The following is a 17,500-nucleotide window of genomic DNA, read 5'->3' on the forward strand; positions in this document are numbered from 1 at the left end:
CGGAGATGACAGTGGTGGTTATTAAAATATGAATACAATAGTGGCCGAGGGAAAAAAAAGTCTTACGAGTCCTTTCAAAGACGGGAAATAATGAGTATCACTAGCAGACTCCTCCTATGGAAAATAAAGTAATTTCTAACAAATATTCTATTTTCTTTTAATCATACGCATGAATCTCTAAGATCTAACAACGCTGTATGCATAACATAGCTTGATGTAAATGATATGTCTGTGGGTAAAAACTATTGTCAAGAGGGGATTGTAACCCCTTAAAAGTACCCCCAAAATATCCTCCCCTCTAAATTCTCCAATTTCCATAATCTAACTTCAAATGATAATTGTATTTATTATTTGAAAAAAAATCAATAAAACAAGGTCTAATTTACCTTTATCTATAACTAATCATTAATCAATTAAACCCTCTCTGAATAATAAAACCTTAATTGTACGGATAACATCCGGGAATATTAATGCAAACCATACCTCGTCACACATATCATTTTCAACTAATGTTTGTGAAAATGTTCAAATTGCTTGTCATTCCATATCTAAATAGATTACTTTGGCAATACACAAATTACAAAACACGTTTCTACTCAAATAGGGTTTGTAAATAAATGGTTGGGTTTCGGGGTGTGACATATCCAATAACACCTTACATGGCGTTGAAAGGTAAGAATTTCTAGGTTCAATTTGTATAAACACAAACAAACAAACAAACACATATTATATATATATACATATATATATATATATATATATATATATATATATATATATATATATATAAACTCAAGGAAAAGTGATGCTCAAATGCAAAAGAACTACAGGGAAAATTAGAATATTTTCAAAGCCAGATGTGTGTGTATATATATATATATATATATATATATATATATATATATATATATATATATATATATATATATATATATATATATGTATATATATATATATATATGTATATATATATATATATATCACATATATATTCCATGTAGTCAATAACTATGAATTCATATTTCACTTATATAATTATATACATAAATATTGCTAGTAGAAATATAGTCAATCAAAATTTCAAGGAAAAACAATAATTGATATCCTATTCATACATCGTTTCAAGTCTCCTTCATATCTACTTATAGGTAAGGTTTTCACGAATAACCAAGTTATATTAAACAATACTTCACCATTGTGTAGAAACTAGCATACGTTACCATGAGATCAACGCGCCCCCACACACAAACACACACACAATATTGTTCACAAATGAATAAGCATATGTATACATATATCTATAAAACCAATACATTTAGAAAGTTTTAAACTTATGCACTATGAATATGACAAAGACTGAATAACTAAATAAATATAACATCAAACTCGTAAAACGATACACAAGAACTTGTGTCGTTGACTATGATTTACTGCGTATAATTCTGTCTGTGATATCAAAGCGTCTATATTTGTGTTATCTTTAACATGTTTTTTCTTATATGGGCGTTACTCATGAACACGTGTAACTCATGGTGAGTGCATAAATATTAAACTTAGTATTCATGTGTAATTGCATGCAATACTTAATAATCGTGTTTGCATGATAGATTTAGTCTGCAGGTGTGCACTTGGCAATTTGATTTAGTATGTGAGCGTGTTTGCATGTACGATTGAAAATGATTACGTATTTAAGAATGTTTGTGTAAATGTTTGCATAGGAGTCACCGTATTCATATGTGCACTCCCGAAAAGGCCAGACAAGGACCCGGCCTGCCTTGTTTTAAGCATCTCATTAACCGCTAGAATTAACACAGACACCTCTAACGCCTGCAGTCACTGGATCACAGAAAAAAACTATGTATTTACTTTCACAATAGTAAAGATCATTGTTCTCTATAAAATCGCAAGGATTCTGCAAAATGGGGGTTCAACACCTTTTTTTCTCTTTTTTTTTTTGGCAGAGGAAAATCTAAATAATGATAACCTGATAATCTAGTTATTAGGACATATGAAATATTTGCAGGACAATTCATCTAGAATTTCTTACAATACAAAATTACGCAATTCATAGATTTGTACTTCATTTTTATATGACAATATCTAAAAAATAAATATATCAAAGCGGTCTGTGAAATTTTTAAAATATCCTTTGGACATTATCTAATGGCTGTTGAATATTCAAACTAAAGAGAGAGAGAAAAAAAATCCGACGAGCACTCGAGAAATAAAAATCAGGAAAATTATAACTCATTAAGTAAGCACAAGTATTGGGATGTCGCAAAACACTACCATCCAACACAGCGGTCCAGGCGCTACTGGAAAAGAGAGAGAGAGTCAGAGAGCCGCCAGCCACTACCACGCTCACAACGACCGACCCTTCCAAGACCCATCAGGTCCAGGGCTTAACGCCTCTGGAGAGTTGACCCTTCCACCCATGCTTTCTCTCTCTCTCTCTCTCTCTCTCTCTCTCTCTCTCTCTCTCTCTCTCTCTGTTGATGAGAACTGTGAAAAGAAAGGACAGAGAGATAGCGAAAGGCTAGGTACCCACTTTCTTTTAAAGCAAAAGGCAACAGCACGAGCAACTAGATGACTTTTTCTAGAAAAGGCCAATAGAAAACCCGAAGGAAAAGAGGGGAATAAAAGGTGGTTATAAATATGTTTACACATCATCACAATTAAAAGAGATGTGAACTACAACGGGAAAACCACCAAAATGACACTATCAACATGAAAATACTACGAAAAAAAGAGCAACTCTAAAATGCAATAAATGGTTAAACACACACACTCTCTCTCTCTCTCTCTCTCTCTCTCTCTCTCTCTCTCTCTCTCTCTCTCTCTCTCTCTCTCTCTCTCTCTACAAAGGCAAAAGGATTTTCAATGTTTTGCGACAAGAGAAAATAACACTTGCATCTCTACCCCGAGCTTTACCACCCCCCACCCCCACCCCTCTCACAAAAAGAGGAGGACATCTGGAATTTAATAACACGAGTCCAGCGGGGAAAACGGGAGAAATAATGAGGTTTACCTCCGAAAAACCTCATAAGTAGCGAAGGGAAGTTGAGATATTTAAATGTTGTCTTTTATTCATATCTGTGTTTGTATATATTAAAAAATATGCCGTTTCCCTCAAACAGATGTAACTCATGAGAGAAAAAGGAACAGCAATAGTCAGTTACAACCACAATAATTCCTGAAGGCTGAATGGATGAAACTATGTGCAAGAAATTATAAAATATTACCCGAATAATACGAGATATATGAGATATAAATTTTCATCAGCAGTACAGCGAAACACCTTAAAAAACTGATGCATTTAAATGCCACCGATCTCGCACTTGCTCTCAATCCCAGGTTTCGGGGGTTCGATCATACCCTGCCACTCATCCAGCGATCCAGTTGTACATGATGGTCACCATCACCAGGGATCATGAAAAATGGAATGATGGGTTAGCAACCTCATTCCTGAGAGCTTTTAAGAAATGGAAAGTTATTAATTTCTTATGTCAATTTCTGTAAAGATAAAACTCATCCATACATACTCACACACACACACACACACACTATATATATATATATATATATATATATATATATATATATATATATAGATATATATATCTATGTATATATCTATGTATATATGTATATTTACATGTATATACATACATATATATACTGTACATATATACATATGCACACATATACACACACACACATATATATATATATATATATATATATATATATATATATATATATATATATATATATATTTGTGTGTGTGTGTGTGCAAGAATGAGCTTTATCATACATTGATAAATGAAGATAATGCATTTATTTGACGTGGATTTTGGACATATGGATATCTTGAGAGAGAGAGAGAGAGAGAGAGAGAGAGAGAGAGAGAGAGAGAGAGAGAGAGAGAGAGAGAGAGAGAGATTTTTATCCGACGACGTTGTCACCTTAATATGCAAATTTGCTAACGGGAACAAAGGACAGGGATATAATGGAGAGTGTCACTTGAAGGCTTTCGACATATTACTGTACGATACCGAATAGGGATGACACACATATGACAAGGGCATAGGAAGGAACGGACATGTGATTGGAATATGAGAAATCGGAATAATAGAAGAACTGGTTGGCACTACTGAGTGGGATCTTTATTACCTTCCCTAGAAAATTGTATTTTCTCTTTATACTTTCATAAGAATAAATAAAAGGGAAATGTAATTCATCGCCAAGAAAATTGTTAAATATAATTTTGGGTGAGATATAAATCAATGATCGGAATAAATTCATGAAGCACTGGCGTATTACATGCCTAATATACATACATATACATATATATATATATATATATATATATATATATATATATATATATATATGTATATATATATATATATAATATATATATATATATTTGCGTGTGTGTGCATATAAATACGAACACAACACACACACATATATATACATATATATATAAATATATATATATAATATAGATACATATATATATAAATATATATATGTATATAAATATATATATATATATATATATATATATATATATATATATATAAGTATATATATACACACAAACATTGTATATACATACACACATATATTTGGAAATTATATATATACTGTATATATATACATACATACATACATACATACATACATATATAAATATATATATATATATATAAACTGCATATATATACGTACACATTTATACACATAAATAAAATATATAAAATATATATATATATATATATATATATATATATATATATATATTCAAATAAGCCATATATTCTAATACCTTAATGTCTGGATTCTCATACCGACCTCAGGATCAGAGTCCCAAGGCGAAACCACTTAAATACAATATCTTCTGGTCGGCCACTTAATCGAACCCTGTTGCCAGTGACGATACCATTCAGCGACGAAGGTATTAAAATATGTGGCTTATTTTAATAAGAATAACACGTCTAAATGTGCAAAATTTAGTCGGTACATAGACAGAGGACCAACTGTCAAATATCATCGTCTTAAACGGGACTTGAACACCCGCGGGACTAGGCATTTGATTATAAACCTCATCAAAAGGCATCTTCTAAAAACATACGTACAATCTCCAGAGGATTCTGAGTGTCCCTTCCAAGACGTACCCATACTTATCGGAACATCAGCTAATGATAATTTCCATATGACTTTAAAACCTTTTTTATTATACGATCAAAGAAGACAATTATTCTATATCTTTGAGAAGGATTTCATTCAGTACACGACAATAAATACCTAAATACCTTCCAAACCTTAATTGCGGGGAAAAAAACAAAACAAGCAGGAAATGATATTTAAGATTTCGTAAGTGGTAAAACTTACGAAAAAAACAAGAATGATTTTATAGCCGTTTCTTTATTGTGAAATGGAAAAACACTATGCCTGTAGGACCGCAGACCTGCTAGATGTGTTGAGACAGAAAACCACCCAACCATAAAAACAATTTGCACTTCGGGACAGCTGAAAAGAAAATTTTCCATTTCGAATAAAACTATTACTCTCCAATACAAAAAGGAAAAATGAAAAAAGACTTTGGATGAGAGAAATATGGTACCTGACATTCAGCAAATTGCGTAAAGTTAAAGAAAGACAAAAATCACGGCTTCTAGGGCAACTGCCATGTTAAAAAGCGCAAAGCATTGCATATGCTACATTCCACTTGCAATAATTATAGATTAAGATTAAGAAAACCAAAGGGTCTATAAAAACATGGGATCAGACATCAGAACGGTGGCGGTTATTTTTAAGATACTAAGGATTATTAGTGGAAATGTGGTGGGACTCATGAGAATAAATCAAGAAACTATCCCTACACGGCGGCAAACTTTCTCCTTAAAATACAAAATTTCTTACGCTTCTAGAGGAGAAGGAGACATCAATATCACTTTAATGACAAGGGGATGGTAAACAAAGAATCTCTCTCTCTCTCTCTCTCTCTCTCTCTCTCTCTCTCTCTCTCTCTCTCTCTCTCTCTCTCTCTCTCTCTCTCTCTCTCAATAAACATGTATAACATATACATATATAAATGTATATATGTAAGTATGTATGAGTTTGTATTTATGTACACACATATATACATACATACATACATACACACACACACACACACACACACACACATATATATATATATATATATATATATATATATATATATATATATATATATATATGTGTGTGTGTGTGTGTACATTTATAGACATACAAATTTTCTTATACATGTTCGCATTTACGTACACATATAAACATGTGTATACGTGCATAAATATTCCATACGATGGATAAACCAAAACTTCAAAAGCCTAAGTAGAGTTGTAGAATATATTGAAGGCAGCGACATTGAAACTATGAAACCTCAATATAAACATTGGAGAAAAAAAAAGAGAGAGAGAGAGAGAGAGAGAGAGAGAGAGAGAGAGAGAGAGAGAGAGAGAGAGAGAGAGAGAGAGAGAGAGAGAGAGACGACCTGGAGATCTAACTCTGATGCCTTCACAGTCCCCTCTACCCCACAAAGAGAGAGGCCAAAACCACAGCCTCTCATGATGACAGTATCCAATAACCACGGACAACGCTAGAGGAGTGTTTTCGCTTTCCTTATTTCACTGACGGCAATAAAGGATTATTGGAGATATGATGACCTTGCCAAATTGACATTTGTAGATACGTATACCTTTATTCACCTTATGTATACGCAAACACACACACACGCACACACATTACGTATACATACATACGTACATATATATATATATATATATATATATATATATATATATATATATATATATATATATATATATATACATATATATATATATATATATATATATATATATATATATATATATATATATAACTTTATATTTGTGTGTCGTCAATTGATAAATGCATAATCATCTACGAAAACCTTATATAACCATATGTAGTTTGTTAAAAATTATGTTTTAGTTTTGAATATTTACATATGATTTTCAAATGGGGTGCCATAAAATTTCTGCATTTTTCATTATCTTAAAATGTATGTTTTAACAACAGTCACCGTAGATGGTAACAGACACATCGCTAACTAGCCCACACCAAATCATTAAACACAAAGACCTGTCACTAACTATCGCTAACTACATTTTGGGTGAGCGACTGTCACACTGAAAGTCCCGTAGTCGGTAATTTTTCCACAGTCGTCATTTGGTCGCTTTAGAAGTTACATATAACCATTATTCGAATGCCCGAATGCCTGGCGATAAGCTTTATTTATTGAGCATCTGTACGTCTTGGATAAAATATAAGATCATTCAAATTATTATTAAAACCAACAACTCTTTCTAAAAGGATGGATTAAAGTATGAAAAAAAAAAAACCGTAAAAATCCCAATACTTTTAAGGGTCGGGGTTTCCAGTGGTATATTATCAAATCATAAATGATGTCCACCAATCATTTATCAACTGGAAGAAGTCACCAAATTGAGGCTATCGACATTTATTACCCAAATCTTTTTCGGAAGTGTGTTTTTGAACACAGGTAGATACAAAAGGCAAGGGAGAAACTATCGACATTTATTACCCAAATCTTTTTCGAAAGTGTGTTTTTGAACACATAGGTAGATACAAAAGGCAAGGGAGAAAATATAACAAACTCCAAACGATGTTCAAAGTGATTGTAATCAACTTTCTTTTTTTTCAGCGAGGTAGAGCAATCATAACAATCAACTTACGAAGATTTTATGTCCTTTAAAGGGCAAAAAATATCTTTATTGGCATAAAAAGAACAACATGTTGTTTAAACAATACAAAATTCGGATCAACTGGAGAAAACGCACCTAACAAAACTCTCAGGTGCGTAATCTTTAGTATTCTGATGATGGGGAGCAACTGGACTAGAAAGTTAAATATCCTGTATTGAAAAGGGACATACTTCAACAAGTATACCTCATGATGTGCCATTGGTCTTCAGCATTAATGTTATCCTTATTAATGAAAATCAGTAAATATTTATGTAACTAACCCCTTAAGTACGATTGACTTGCACAATAAACTTCAAGAGAGGAGAATGACACGAGCCATGCAAATAAATAAGGATAAAAAAGGTATTGCAGTATTAAAAAAAATCAATGGTACGGACAGTAAGAAAAGTAGCACTTAAATCCTGTTAGCATATCGACATTTAAGATGCAAATATTAAAACATGACCAATGAACACGGGTATTTTCATGGTAAAATTAGTGGTATGTCTGATTCTGCCATATTTTGTACACAGTTGTTTTCAGGAAAGAGGATGGCTAAGCTTAAGTATTATTTTTTTTTTCTTTTTGTAAAAAGAAATCCTTACGCTGATAAAACATACGACAATCCTTAGAAATCTGGTGCAAGGCGCTAAATCCTACAAAGCCCAATACTAACAAACTATTTTTCCATTCCCCTTTTTCCTATATCGTACTAGTTCACAGTCTTTTTTTTTTTCTGTAACACACAAGTAAACGTTACATGAAGACTGTAACTGACAAACAGCAAAGTTTTTCCCACTCTACTAGCCTGAAGATTTTAGCCTTTACGTCTCTAGAGATATTAAGGCTGTCATAAAATCTATGGATGAAGAATGAGGACATCAAACAGAAGGAAACATGTCAGAAAGCGAAATTCTAAGCCAATCATGCCACACTATGGGAAGGTGGTCAGACAAGCCTTCGTGTTACAACCCAAAACGCCAAAATCAGGAATGGGGTGCGGTTGGAGAATGCCGATTTGCAAGTTAGGCAGAACTATGTATGTCACTGCCAGATCTTAAAGGCGGCCATACTCAAAGATGAAGAGGGGATACTAGAGCAGGATAAGAGATGAAAGCAGAGACAGTAGGAGGAAACTGCCGCAATAATAAAAAACGATGAGCAAACTATATATTTCATAATAGGCAATATGACTTGATTGAGCTTTTATTACGAATAATGATTGCAGAGGTTTACTTATAGTCATGATGTTCGTTAGTTAGCTGTAATAAGAATTTAATAGTAAACATTTCATGTAATACTCTAAGCACAATACTTATTCAAATGATTGGTTCGACATAAAACAAAAGGTTCACCAGTTAATCAAAATCTTGATAAGTGATTAAACAAGAGAACCAATCTTTTGAGAGGAAAATTAATATGTAAATAACTCGTGAAAAATTTAAATACTAATCTTTTATTCCATTTTATTATAGCTTCTGATTTTTTACTGTTAAAACAGTTGAAAATAGCAATTTTAATCGGAAATTCTCCGTAAAAGTAAACTGGTCTCAGCCGTATTTCAGTAAATACGGGCGACCGTCATTTTATACCCTACTTTGCTATTATCTTTTACTGGTTGATGACCGTAATATCACTCCTTTACGTCAATATATGCGTTTTTAAAACGTAAATGCCTGGCAACTTTTATTCCAGGATTTTTACAGTTTTTACGCCAAATTTTTAACAGTGTACGCGATTCTAAATTGTATATTTGGAAAATAAAATATAAGTCTGACTTATAATTCAATAAAGATAACAAAAACATGTGATATAAGAGAATATTAATCGCCTATATAAAGCAGAATTATACACTGTTAAAAATTTGGAGAAAAATAAAAAAGTAAACGTCTGGCAACATTTATTCCAAGATTTTTACCATTTCAAAAACGGATACATTGACGTAAAAGAGTGATATTACGCTCACCAACCCGTAAAGTATAACAGAGTATGGTAAAATTACGGTTGCCTGTATATTACTGAAATATGGTTGAGAACAGTATAATTTTTACGGAGAATTTCAGATTAAAATTACGATTTTTTTTAACAGTGTATGCCATATTCTCGCTGCCTCCTGAAAAAAAGAGAAACTTTTTTTTTTTTCATCCAGGTAAAAAGCCGCCTGCTAATTACCCCGTATAAAAAATATATGCTTTATTATTTTGATTCTTTATCCCCAAAGTACTGCAAATGATCCCGTATTTTTTTTTATTTTTTTTTGTCTGCAAACAGCAAAATAAAAAAAAAATCCTCATTAAAATGATAAATACTGTAGCGTTATTGCGTCGTCTGATAAATACTGAACTTGAACATCCACTATTCATGATTTCTTTATATAGATAACAGAATAAACAAGGGAAACTTCACAAGTGAAAGTAATGTTATTCATGTCGAAAAGGGATCACCAATTTCCTACTCTTGGCAAGAGAGATAAACTTCAGATATTCATATTTTTATAAAATAAAAAGCCTTACGTTACATCCTTGGAAAAAATGAGGCATAAAAGAAATTTATGCATACAAAAACACCGCAATTATTTTTATATAAGAAAATACGATATAATTATATTCTGTTTCCTGTTTTTGAATATGTAGATAATGAGGTATTTTCATCCCTTTTGAGTGGACTTATTTCTAAAATTTACTTTGTTGTTTTTAGGATGTACCTGCACGCGATAGATAAATGCAATTTTATCCATTTCTGTTCCTCTGGTCTCGAACCTCGAACTGGTCTACTGTACATGACCTTCATTTACCTCATGATAATTTGTTACCCTCAACCTTTTCAGGGAGTGGAAACAAAGACATCGGATATTTGGTCTCCAGATGTTGCTGATGTCCTTGCCCTTCCTAATCAGATGGATAAGCACAAAATAATCAATGGAAACTACAACTATCCAGACCCTATTCGCAAACATTCAAGATCTTGTTTCTTGCGAAAAGGGGACGCCTTGTATATTGACTGAGCAATAGGCAATTCTCAGTCAAGTATATATGTATTTATTATTCCATTAATGACAGATTATAACGTCCCTAACCATTTTTCTAAAAACGTTAAATCTATTCACATTTACACTAATTCAGATGAAGAATGCCGGTCAATTTCATTACTTGAAATACTATCCCTTAATAAAGGTAAGTCAATTTTGGTATATTCCCACAGGAGGGGGAGTGTTGAGGGCTTCGCTGTCTCTTTTTACAGTTTCGTACAAAGCTACAAATCCTTTACAAAAAATACAAAACCAAAATGTAAACTGAAATAAAAGAAGAGTTATTGAAGGCTGGGAAAAAGGAAATGCCCTAGAGGCCAAAAAATAGCTCCATAGTTTTTTCAAAAGGACTTCGTGGTTCCATACCAGTCAAATTTCCATATCCATGACATGAAGTGTTGAATGATTTCGAAAAAAAAAATGGAGCCAGCTTCGTTTGGGAAAATGCGAGAGTGAAGAATGAAAGCAAGCAAATGTATGGATAAACAAAGTAATAATTGTTATAGTGCAACCTGAAGAGAATATAAATTCAGGAAAGACCACTTCAATTTTTATGAAGAATAAATTGGAAAAAAATATTTTTATGAAGAATAAATTGGAAAAAAATATATATATTTTCTCCTTAAGAAAAATAATGAATAAGATTCTGATGCTCTTTAATATAAGAAGAACGCGCCAAAAACTTGTATACTGCTATTAGCCTGATAAAAAACTTACAACGTATCCCACTTCTCATTATAAATATCTCTACAATAACTTATAAACAACGCTGATTAATTTCAGTCTTAGACTGTCTTTCCAGATTCCATTAATCGTTAGATTCAATCAGCGAGATGGACGGAAGTTGATTTCCGTCTCTTGCTCTATAATCATCTCCAGGAAATATGAACTGGATAAACTCCTACTGCAGTGATCGGCTATTCAGAAAAGATGATTAAAGATATAATATTTTCCACTGAACTTATGCTATTATAAAAAGAATTCTGTCACAAGCCAATCAATTTGAAAACCATAAATTAAACCACAGAGGGAACAATATATAAATGCATAAAATATTTAGCTCAAAGTTATTGCACATGCAGTATACGGCAGAAGGACAAGAAAGATTTCACAGAAGAGAGCTTTATTACGTAAAAAATCTGCTGTATTTTGGATCTAGTCTAGGAAACTTCTCTCGATATTCGAGACTGACAGAAACGCCAGTAATAAAATTATGATAAATGTTAATAATCAACGAAATGCATCTTCGTGAAAAGGCATACAAACAATGTTAGAAATATCAATGCTCACAGGAAAGTACTGAAATGATGTTCAGCTCACACTAGCTTAACGTTTTACTCGTATATCAAATCTTTAACAAATTTTCAGTAAGAATTTCATAAGAAAACGATCAAATTGAATCTGGCCATCCCTTGTAATTCATGTACGGATAATACAGTGTCGTTGCCCAGTAAAAGGAAAAAGTAAAACATTTCTTTTGTGTGTGTGTGTGTTTACGCTACAAAGATCCCGACTTGTTTTGAAGAAAAGAAATGAGATTCTTTCGTTCTCTATTTGAGTAACAGCACTAAGGCCTCTTTAATTAATGGCCCTTAAATGAGAGAATGTTTGTCAGGCTATAAAGATGTCTTCGATCGATTGTTTTTAACTGATGAGCCTACGATACGATTTCCTCTCGTATCACTCTGTGGGTTATATGTACTTTAACTAAAATTATTTTGTCATCTGATATTTTTGTTTCATTCATTCACACACACACAACGTGTATATACATATGCATACATACATACACACACACACACACACACATATATATATATATGCATACATACATACATACATTTTTATGTGTGTAAATGAACAAATGAATAAAAACATGAGATAACAAAACAATCTAAAAAATTAAAAGCAAAGTGAAGAATATTACAAAATTCCTTACTTCAAGTACGTTAATAGCCTCATTTATTTTTTATTTATAATTTCTTTTGAATCTATGATTCACAGAATAAGACTCGAAACGAAAAATGTTTGTTAGATTAAAAATAATGGATTAACAAACAAAAATGAGTATTTAATTAAAACTACAATAGAAAGAGCTTCATTAAATTCATGAATAATTAAACAAGACTGCTGTGTCATCCTATGTAGAAAGTGGCTTTAATAATGATATTTTAATAAAACAATCATTCAAGCTTAACTGTAAAACTATCTTCACTATCTAAATATTGAGAGAGAGAGAGAGAGAGAGAGAGAGAGAGAGAGAGAGAGAGAGAGAGAGAGAGAGAGAGAGAGAGAGAGAGAGAGAGAGAGAGAGAGAGTTTTTATGATAATAGCGTTTATGTATTGAATAGGGAAATCCTCCCAACCAGCTTCATTTGCTTTCTCCCTCAGAGACCTTTCTCTCACTCCAAGTTACTTAAATGGATATCAAGATATTTTGCCATTAGAATATGTAAGGAAAATGCAAGTAAATCTTGGAGATTCAAAGCGCTCCTGGTTTTACAATATATTTCTCTGTCAAGTGAGTCTAAAATGATTTAGTTTGCTCTAGCACAACTATGACACTTCCAATCATAGATTTGCTTCTCTTAGATCGATCTAAAACTTTTACATTATTATTGTTTTGCCCTTTCAAATAATTATCTCTTTATTTATAAATGATTATAACACTACAGCTCAATTGTCAAAGAAAAACTCACCACACTGTACATTAAATAGATGGCAGTAATGTACATTAAGAAAAATAATTGAAATATTCATCCATTATCTCGTTTATAGCCTCACTTGAAACAAATCATTGTTTCGTAATGAACAACGCTTATGGATACAGGGTATATAAAAGTATTAATAGCTTTCATTTATAGTTTGTTTTTTTTCATACATCACTATTAGGTACGGGCAAGTTATAGAAAGCACGAAAATTAGACTTTCAAGAGGTATAATCACAAACATTTTAAAATGATGCATCATCTAAATTTAGATCATTCCAATCTTGATCATCTCAACTAGGAAGGTATTGGGTAAACATCCCTCCGGTCCAGGGCAGTTTCACTTTCAGAATCGATATCCTATGTTCTCAACTCGTGATTCTAATGTAAGATTTACTAAAGTCTCTCTCTCTCTCTCTCTCTCTCTCTCTCTCTCTCTCTCTCTCTCTCTCTCTCTCTCTCTGATTTTACAATGGCAGGATCTCATTGTTTCCATTTTCGCATATCTCAGCATTCTTTAAAAAGAAAACGAAAGCAATCTCATTTTACGCTACTCAGTCTTCGGAGAACACACACACAAAGCATCACAATGTGAAGAATTAGATATTTTCTTAATACTAAATATATAATAAAATGAAAATCTCACCCCAAAAAAATACCCAAAAATACATCGTATAACATCGTAATTAAGTCGTCGTTAAGTCAAGAGAAAAGAATGAAACAAAAATCACGACTTTTTACAACACTGATATTGCACTGCTGGGACTAAGTTCATCAATAGCAAAGAAGCACAAAGGAAAATATAAAGTTTAAATTGCACTTCATATCATCTGCAAGTAAAACTTCTGCTCTTCCCTGATAAAATGCAACAAACGACACCAAAGAGTTGCCACTTGATAAGATTGCCAAGTCTCTGAAAGAAAGGAGGTTGCGCATTTCGTGTAAATTGAAAGACCTGGGAGAGAGAGAGAGAGAGAGAGAGAGAGAGAGAGAGAGAGAGAGAGAGAGAGGAGAGAGAGAGAGAGAGAGAAAGATAGTGAGCGCGCAGTTATTCATAGAACTGATTATACGTTTCGCACCCATACACACACACACACACACACACACACATATATATATATATATATATATATATATATATATATATATATATATATATACTGTATATATACATATATATGTATATATATACACACACACACGCATATATATATATATATATATATATATATATATATATACATATAATGTGTGTGTGTGTGTGTGACAGTGACAGTTTTGTCACTGATACACATAACACTTACATACTTTCACCTATAAAACAAAACAAAAAATATTCCGGTTCAGGAATCCAGACCCCATTGGAAAATTCTTTTTAAAATAAATACTTCAGCCCAGGTCAAGATTCGAACCCAAGTCTCAGAGTTAGAGAATATACAAAGCTGAAAGTTGACTATTAAAATCACTCACCTAACAAAAAAGAAAAGTTAATTCCGTCAAGCCTGTACAAATTGCTGTCGAATTCTGGCATGTACTTGAATCGAATTCAAACTATCACCATAATAGGCCAATGTTTACACCACAAGTTTGTAACACGTGGTTGTTTATGAGAGTTTTGTGAATAACTTTCATCAATTATTAAACTACAAAGTGATTATAATATTGAATTCACTGCCTCAGGAATACAGACCTAAAGAGAGATTCTAATTATAATAAGTATTCCTGATAAGGAGTAAATCTAATAGCAAATGCTATATTTGGCTTAACAATTAATATATATATATATATATATATATATATATATATATATATATATATATATATATATATATATATATATATAATCTATATTGAATAAGTTTTAAAAACAATAAAGAAAATTATCAACAAATTTTAATTAATTTCCACAGTGATGTTGTGTAACAAACAAAACAAGTGTGCTTTGAATAAATATGAAACTCCCAGTGACGCTATTTGAAAAACAATAGGTGTGTGCTGTGAATTTATGAAATTGTCCATGAATTAGTCAATGAATAAAAATGTAATAGAATCATATATATATATATATATATATATATATATATATATATATATATATATATGTATATATATACATACTATATATATAAATATATATATATATATATATATATATATATATATATATATAGTATGTATATATATACACATATATATATATATATATATATATATATATATATATATATATAGTATGTATATATATATATATATATATATATATATATATATATACAGTATATATATATATATATATATATATATATATATATATATATATATATGTACATATACATATACAGTATATATATATATATATATATATATATATATATGTATATGTATATATATATAGTATGTATATATATATGTATATGTATATATATATAGTATGTATATATATATATATATATATATATATATATATATATATATATATATATGTGTGTGTGTATGTATGTACAGTATATGTATATGTGTATATATATATATATATATATATATACATACACACACACACACACACACATATATATATATATATATATATATATATATATGTATATGTATATTAATATATATCACAAGCACACGTGATTTCAATCAATGTAAATATCACCCACGAATGGCATTTAATACCGAATTCTATCTTGGGAATATACATCCACTTGGAATTAATTTTATGGTAACAGCTTCTGGCCGGGTGGAGATTCGAACCCCCACCTGTTCGGTTGGAAACCATGCCTGCAGGGACCATATATATATATATATATATATATATATATATATATATATATATATATATATATATATATATATATATACATACATATACAGTATATATGTGTGTCTATATGTATGTATATATATATATATATATATATATATATATATATATATATATATATATATATATATATATATACATACAAAATATGCTCAAACGCTACTGGTTGTGTAGTGAAACTACAGATCGCGAGATTTTACCTTATAAAATCAGCAATATCAAATATTTGATAAATTTCTCGGAAAATACTACCCAAATATGTTATACGAACACAAAATATTAAGCCAGCGACTCGTTCTGCAAAATACTTGCCAAAAATAGTTTATACTAATTCGCGCATGAAAACATAATGGAGTCATAACATAATGCTTAAAAATCCTTATATTGGTATATTCAAGGATGACACAATTATCAGAAATACGCACGCGTAAATAACTATAATCATTCATACATACATAAATATGTGTAAGTATGTGTACATTACTTATTGTGGACAAATAGTTACTAGTAAAGAGCTCACCATTCAGAGAAGTACATAACTTTCTAAACAAAAATATGGAATAATAGTCATTGTATTCGTCCTGTCTAGTTAAGGAAGGTGTGTGTCATGAATTGGCTAAAGTCATAAGATACGGGTTGCAAATAACTTTGGGAATGTAAGCAAATAGAAACGGTTTCTTAACAAAAATTATAAATTACTCACACTCAGTTTAAAAAACTTTATATGTGTGCTTAAATACAGGTTATATGGTATATTATAAGCTCCAAGGTTAGCATGCTGCTCAAACCATCGTATCTCCTTGAAACAACTCTTTTTAGTAAACTTGTATAAATCGTAGCATGACAAGACCCATACATTCCGGAACAAACAAATCTTCTCAAGATTTAATAATATAACGGAAGAGTGGTTAAAGGACGCCGTTTTATTATTTCAGGGTAAAAATAGCTTTTAAGGATATGTAAGTAGATCAGTAAATAAATCAGTTTTGTTTTTAATACAAAAGAAAAAAAAAATTCCTCTAGACTTTAGCAAAGGAGCTCCACAGATTGGCAGATGAAAAAAAAAATGTACCAAAGGGTTCCCAGAACAAGATGATACAATACTTAAGGTTACGTTTTTACAGTCTTTTATTGAATA

At 31.1% G+C, this 17,500-nt stretch overlaps 2 protein-coding genes across 2 annotated transcripts in view; both read right to left on the minus strand.

Moving 5' to 3' along the window:
• The window catches only part of LOC137657922 (guanine nucleotide exchange factor DBS-like), a 664,479-nt gene that overhangs the window by 627,853 nt on the left and 19,126 nt on the right, over positions 1 to 17,500 (minus strand). The window lies entirely within an intron of this gene.
• The window catches only part of LOC137657923 (uncharacterized), a 487,878-nt gene that overhangs the window by 232,667 nt on the left and 237,711 nt on the right, over positions 1 to 17,500 (minus strand). The window lies entirely within an intron of this gene.

Source organism: Palaemon carinicauda, chromosome 18 (genome assembly GCF_036898095.1).
Source record: "Palaemon carinicauda isolate YSFRI2023 chromosome 18, ASM3689809v2, whole genome shotgun sequence".
Classification (NCBI taxonomy): Eukaryota; Metazoa; Arthropoda; class Malacostraca; order Decapoda; family Palaemonidae; genus Palaemon; species Palaemon carinicauda.